This window comes from Lagopus muta, chromosome 1, assembly GCF_023343835.1.
Source record: "Lagopus muta isolate bLagMut1 chromosome 1, bLagMut1 primary, whole genome shotgun sequence".
In the NCBI taxonomy this organism is placed as follows: Eukaryota; Metazoa; Chordata; class Aves; order Galliformes; family Phasianidae; genus Lagopus; species Lagopus muta.
The window spans coordinates 156441809-156449623 of record NC_064433.1 but is presented as its reverse complement, the minus strand read 5'-3'; the positions used below and the strand labels follow the sequence as shown (position 1 = coordinate 156449623).

The 7815-nt window shown below is 34.9% G+C and overlaps 1 long non-coding RNA gene across 1 annotated transcript; it reads left to right on the top strand.

Moving 5' to 3' along the window:
* Positions 1-286: 286 nt before the first annotated feature.
* On the top strand, positions 287-6705 carry LOC125688371 (uncharacterized). The gene is made up of 2 exons (XR_007374695.1): positions 287-339; positions 6487-6705. It is a non-coding gene; the product is annotated as an uncharacterized LOC125688371 (long non-coding RNA).
* Positions 6706-7815: the final 1110 nt, after the last annotated feature.

Genomic DNA, 7815 nt, shown 5'->3' with positions numbered 1-7815 from the left:
TATGAGTGACATAATTAAAGATACAAGTTAAACAAAAAATATATATAGTCACAAATTCAAGTATAACCATAATCAATGTTTCAAGACTATACCACATAAAACTATTTTTATACTGCCTGAATGGGAACTGCTGAATCATGGCCTGAACCTCTGATCGATCACCTGAGGCGAACAATGAGTCAGCCATGAGAGCAAAGGTGAAGGCAAATCACCTGTGCTGCTGGAAGGGTGGCACCTGGCTCCACCTCTCCTAGACCCACTTAAGAGCTGACTACCAGTAAGAATGAATCTTTTCTGGAGATCCCTCTTCTGGAGTTTTGCAGTGAGCCTGGGATGTGGGTAAGCCTTCTATCTATTCTCTTTTTGTTATTATAATGTGGTTTGCCAAACTCTTTTGTTTATTTTGTAATTATAGCATCCTTATATTCTTTGACTATACATTGTCTAATATTAAAAAGTATTGCTTTGAAATAGTGAACTTGAAAAGTATTCTTGGAGTATTTTATAGGAATGATATTTCAATGGGATTTATATTTAATATTTAAATGTACATGTATATTTACCAGCTTTTAGTATTCCAAGACCTTGTTTTTTATGCCACTTAGGCTGCCACTACAACCATGGAGGCTATGAACAAACAGAAAACAAGGAGTTAAACACTGCTGGAAAGTGAGAGGGAAAAAAATGTATTCAGACTATCTTTTAATTCTAAGAAAGCATTTCTCACAGTTTAAATAGTAAAATGACAGTTCAGAGTCTAAATGGATATGAATAGCAAAACACTTAAATCACAGATATGCAAGTTATATGCAGATACGTATATGCAGTTTTATAAGTTGCATTAGTTCACTGTCCTGTAGGGTTGATAGTGGAGTTCAGAAGGAAGTCGAAGTGGGCCAGTGAATTTCTTTTTGTTTTTTCCTCTCTTAATGTTAATTTCAATGTCTTATTTTACTTCATATTATTCTTATGAGCTGCTGCATCATTTTCCTTTTGATTTATGGTCACCTTTTGATAATTACTGCTGCTAGCATTTTTTTCTGTTTCTAACTAAAGAGGTGCTGCTTAGAGTTTCTAGAGAATCTGAATTTCATCAAGCCCTGGGAACACAATATTTAACTCCATACAGTAACTTAGCTTATCATTCCTCCAATTTCAAAGAAATTTCCATATTTTGTATTCAAAATCTTCTTCTATCTCAAACAAAATCATAGCCTTCTCAGTAGTCTTTAAAGACATCAAACTAATGGCTATGTCTATCCAGTCTCTTAACTAAAATACGAACTGTAACTTCAACACCCATACTTGCAGATTTTTAACTAGTAATTTCCCTCTGCAAATTATTAATCCTTCTGGATAGCCGTTACCTATTTTTTCTTTCTTGAAGTCTATCCACTCATATATTCATATATTATGTGACACTCCTATGATGTTAATGAAAATCAGGGAGATGTTCTAGACAAAAAGCTGTACATGGGGCAGAAGAAGTAATATGACATAGTCTACTTCTAATAGTTGTTAATATTGTACATGTTAGTGCTTTAGCATTAATAAAAATATTGCATCATGAACCTCTTGTTAAAATTCTAAGTATTGGTAACATCTTCATTTGAAAGAAATCAATGGTCTTGCCAGTGATATCACTGAAAGTTGTTGTACTGTTCAAAGATACTGAGACCCTATCCTCAATATACAAATTTGAATTATTTCTTCTTTATATGGGTCCAATATATTAAAAAAAAAAATCAATCTGTAATACATTTTTAAAGTTATTTGTAATTGCAGAATTCTTCTCATATCTCAGAACTTACTGTGATACAAGAATGAGAAATAAATTTGGTAAGACAACACTGCATATTTAAAATGCAAGCTGTAAAATGATAATGGACAAGCAACACCCTTTAGCTCCAGCTAACGTACTGTCAACATGTCATGTTATGTATTTTTTTTTAAACTTGACTTTCACAGTTTGACACCAGCTTACCTGGATGTCAAATTAAATTAGACCAAATAGAAGAAATTTTCCTAAGTAATAATGAGTGGTTCTACTTTTCTACTGTCATTCTATATATATGTAAAATATTTAAGTATTTGCAATCCAAAAAATTTACTGGCTTGCTTTCTTATTTTGTTGGTTAGTTGGTTTATTATGTCACAGCTGAAATTATGCAGAATTACTAGCAAGGCAAGTTGTGAATTTTTTTCACATGCCTAGAACTGAAGAGCTGTAAGGATTTCAAGTTTGTAAGAAGGTACTTCAACAGTATGTTGCAACGTGGAAAGTATTTTAACTAAAAAATGCATTTTACTACCTATTAGTAATTTAAAAAGAAATCTCAATATGGATTTTCATAGGAAGAATTTAAATGAATAAGTTTACAATCTGCAAGACACCTTATGCTTTAAGGATGAAAACAGACATTTGAATTCACTCATGATGAAGTAATCTTCTGTCTGACAGTGAGTCATTTTCAGTTCAAGGCACAACTTGGAATCTGGGAGCTAATAAGGAAAAGAAGTTTCTGTGAACTACTTTTCTGATCCATAGTTTGAGAACACAACAAGGGAACTGCACACAGCTGTGCTTCTTAAAAACTATAGAGTTTGTAATGTTCTAAACATGATATGTGCTTTTTCTGGGCATATGCATTCTGTATGAAATGATGTTAAAGCAGGATTCCTCCTTGTTAGCTCAGTGTCAGATTATCAGTTTAAGAAAGTCACAAAACTAAAAAATCTCATGTTCACTTTAAGAATACGGAATGCAATAGTAGTACAGCATGAACAAGTTACAGACAGAAATCACAGAATCATAGAATCCTAATGGCCTGAGGTGAAAAAGATCTCAAAGATCATCTAATTTCAACTTCCTTCTGCAGGTTTGCCGAGCACTAGACCAGGCTGGCCAGGGACACAATCGTCTTAACATTTTTTAATTGTTTGACTTAGGGATGGTGATTCCACCACCTCCCTGGGCAGGCCATAGTAGTGCCTGACCACTCTCTGAGAAAGAAAGTTCTTCCTTACGTCTAACCTAAACCTCTTCTGCTACAACTTGTGGCCATTTCCTGAAAGACCAGAAAGTGTTATTTCATGTAAGTAAATGAATACAAATTCCCAAAATATGTTTCTAATGATTCAGAAATACATGCATCTACTAACTTCTCAAATCTACCAAAATCTATTGCAATAAAGCATATTTTTGCAAAACAAGAAAACAAAGAAAAAACATACCATTAATTCACTGATAATAATGTAAGCAATGAGTTAAAGAAAATTTTATTCCCTTCAAAACTGTCATGTTTATAGCAGTAATCCAAATAATGTGGAGTGATATTGTTCTTTTTAATCAAATACTCTTTTCCTTTTTTTTTGAATCAAAACTATTTCAAAGAAGTTCTACACTTGTCAAGATGAACAGAAGTATTTCTCTAAAATGTCTCTATTCATCATAATACACAGATCTTGATCTTGTAAAATGAATTTGTAAACAAATGATCTTTCAGATGTGTCATTTCTTATTTTACAGTAGGTTATTTGCACATAGAATGCTCAGAAAAGATCTTCTTTTCAAAACACCATCCCAGAAATATAAATTTAAAAGTAGTTTTGAGGACAAGACGCTTCACTTTTACAGACAGTGTTGTATCTTAACTTCGTTTCTCGTCATATTGCGATGGTCCTATGTGTTAACAGTAATTTTCAGAAATTTTGAGTATTTATTTAAAGCTTTACGGAAAATATTTTGTAACATCCATTCAAGCATGTTTTTCACATTCATCACACGCATCCCAGTAATCCTTTGCTGTGCAGAGTTCTTGGTTCCACTGTGTTGTATATTGAAATTCTATTAGTCCTTTCTGTTTTCTGAATAAAATTACAAAGACTTCTCGGAAAGTAACACATCCTATTTCAACATGCTGGCCCACAACATCAGGGATGGATGTTGGTGGTATGGCAGTAGAGGTTGAACCTTCCTGCTAATATTCCCTTACGTTTTGATGTTGTGTGTCAGATGGTAGCAGAGGGACAGTCTGACAAAATGGCATCTGATGTGGAAGTGTACATGAAGCAAAGGTGTGTCATTGAATTCCTCCATGAGGAAAAAAATGGCATCCATTTGTTGATGCTTGCTGAAGATTTATGGAGACAAACAGTGGGTATGAACACAGTGAGTCTGTGGGTGGTACATTTCAGCAGTGATGACTGAGATGTGAAAGACAAGCCATGTTCTGGATGGCTAAGCACAACTGTCATACCATGAAATTATGAGGTCTTGTTTATCACTGTCAAAAATGCTCAGCCAATGGTAGTAGCTATATTGAAAAACATTGTTTTATAGCTGAGAATTTGCTCTATCAAACAGTATTATTGTACTCTTTGTATCTGTTGTGATTTCCTTGGAAATAAATAGGAGGTATTATTTTTAGAGAGACCTACACGCTAACAAAAAAAGATAATACTGAAAGATAAATAAAATAGTTCACAGCACTGAAGTTTGTAATGGAAAGAATCTAAAATACAATCCCTTTATCTACTGATTGTGTTTACCTTTCAGTTCGGCAACATAAGCATAACTGCTAGGGCTTTCATTTGACTTTCAGTGTCTGATACAATATCCATTTATTTGTTTTTCTTCTCTGGAAACTGAATTTTCACTAACACTACTTTAGCAGACTGATCAGGTGAATAGTATTCCTCTTCAGTTCCTCTGTCTTGAAAATTTTGTTTAGCCTTTTCTACTGCTTGTATGAACTGACCTAATATTTGCTGAATTTCAACTGTGGCAAACAAAATGAACTTTGAAATGCAGAACATTTAGCAATGAAAGACCACTTATTGGGTAGAAGTTATTTAATACAATTGAAAAAGATGAGGATACAAAAATTGTGTTTATCTATTTCTGCTGTGGCAAAATGCTTTTTATTGTCTCTTAGTCAAATAGAACATTTGAATATGTGCAGACAGCACATTACAAGAGATTATTAACTTCTTTTAAAGTTCCCATCTTGGGCTCAAGGGCATCATGGGGTGATGAGAAATCTGCTGCCACCAGTATAAATTATGACAACTATAAATTATATCACCTGGCTACACTTTTTTCCACACATCTCATTGACTGCAGGTTCATTAGAGAATGTCAGTTTCACATGAATTTTACATGAATGAATTCTCAGCTAGTTAATTACAACTTTAATCTAGATCTGTATATTCTTAAGCAACAAAGGAATATTTTGCTCCAAATACTTTGAAACATAAAAGCAGCACCGTAAACTTATTACAGCTAGCAGTTCAGCTCAGCCTAATCAGTCTTTCTGGAAGATTACTAAGAGAGAAAGGTAAGATGACAGAAAGAAGCTTTCTGAGACCTATCTTCATGAATTACATTGCTCATTGAACAAAATCAAACATTCTGAATGAAATACTTGAAAAGTATAAATTCAGAAATTCCTGTATGTCTGTTGAAGTCAGAGTTAGGAAAATTTTGCTTCCTCAGAATTGTTGCCAGCACAGATTATGAAAAAAACAGAAGTGAAGATGTTCCTATGTGAAATGGCTTTATCAGTTAGAGGACAAAGATGTCATCAGAATTTGTAAATACAAATAAGAATGGAACGATGCAAAGATCTTTCTTTTGTTTTGAAATGAGTCAGATTTAGATAACTGAAATTTAAAAATGCTTATTTTGAAAACACATGTACATGTATCTGGGACTGCCCTTTCCCAAGTGCAACACCTTGCACTTGGCCTTCTGAATCTCATTAGCTTCATGTGGACCCACTTCTCTAGGTCCCCTTGGATGGCATTCCTTCCATTGTATTGACATGCGAAATCAAACTCTATAACCACAAAGTAGTTATAAAGCAGGTATGGTTTATTCAGTGCTGCGCAGATACCAGGTGCAAGGGGGAAAGAGCTGCCTAGCTTGCACACCATCAGGAAAAATCATACTACAGATATACAAATACATAATCAATAGTTTTCCCTGAATTTGGATACATATTCATTACACCCCCAAGAGTTCATTAGCATGCAGACCCTCCCCTCTTGCATGTGCGTAGTGGGTCATGGGATGAAGATTTGTCATCTTCCTCACGAAGGCTTCTGACCTTTTTTGCTGTAAACTTCTGACCTTTTGGGGTAGCATCCCCCCAGACCAATTTCAAACTTCTTGCCCTGTGGACATCTGATCACCTCCCTGCCAAATGTCCTCAGGCTGCTCTCAAACCCTTATCTTTATGGCCTTCATCCCCCTCAGTATCCCAGACCTGGTGTCTGCCATCCCTTATTTTCTAACAAGCTCTACATTCTCGCTTCTATAAGCTATCTCTAACTATTCCCCTTCACCCACCTTATTCTCAGTCACTGTGAAGCCTTCTTGCCTTTTTACTTTCATTTATGGGGCCGTCTCACCTTTCAGTATCAACTGCAACACATCTTTGTATCATCACAAACTTGCTGAGGGTGTCTTCAATCTCTGTCTAGGTTACTGTTGAAGATGCTGAAGAGCACTGGGCCCCAGATGGACCACTGGTGGATACCATTTTTCACCAGCCTCAACCTGGACACAGATTGGCTGACCACAACACTGGCTGCAACAATTCAATCAATGTATTGCCTGCTGCATATGCCACTCTTTTAAATTCATATATTTCCAATTTAGATATAAAAGTTATTGAATCAGATTAAAAGAAAATGCTGGTTTTTGTTGTTGTTTTTGTTGTTTTTGTTCTAAGGAAAAAAAAAAAATCCAGCTCACATAACTCTTGCAATCTGCCTATCGCACATTAATCTCTGTAATTCACTTATGGATCCTTTGGAAGCTAACACAGTACTCATATGTAATGGTGTACTAATATGCATTACAAAGTGTATGTACTGCTTAGAAATTAAAAAAAAAAAAAAATCAAAATCCACTCTTAAGAATATTTACCATGCACCTGGTTTGGAAGGAGAAAAAAATGAACTAAAGAAGAAACAACCTATTTGATGTTTTTCAATCTGTTTAGTATGGAAATTAATCACTAGCAAAAATGAAGGCACATCTGAGTTAGAGGAACAAAAAGCAAAAGCAAAAAAAACCCACAAAACCATATATATAATGTTGAAAATTTCATTACAAGTCAAATCATTCTTACTGTTCCTAAATCAAGCCTAAAAAAAGCAAACAGGAAATATTAATTTGCTAATCTCAACAGTAAGATTGAAACAGTGAATGTTCTGATTACATTGCTTTGGTAAGTTAATTCAGTGTTCCCTCTGGCTTAAAGAATCATAGAATGGCCTGGGTTGAAAAAGACCTCAATGATCATTTAGCTTCAACTTCCCCACCATGGGGAACTACTTGATTAGAGTGTCCAGAGCCACATCCAACCTCGAATGATCTCAGCTCCCTCAACTACTCCTCATAAGGTCTGTGCTCCAGATCACCAGCTTAGTTGTCCTTCTCAAAACTCAAGGGCCTCAATGTCTTTCTTGTGGTGGGGAAAACCCATAAAGTACTTCACGCAAAAGTCTACAGGTCAATTTTAGCTCAGAAGAACAAAATAGCCAGAAAAATGGGATTAATGTGGGCGAGCCTCCACATATTACTGCAATTTTTTCTTCACAGTACCAATCTTAAAAACAGCTCTAATTAGTCTGGTTATTCTCTCAGAAAATAGCACCTCTTAGCATAGTAGCCATACTGGTTCAGACCAATAGGATCACATAGTCCAATAAGTAAAAAAAAAAAAACAAAAAGAAAAAACACCTGATGCTAAATTCAGTTTAAACACATTCCAAACAAAATTAAAAATGGAAGAAAAAGCACTT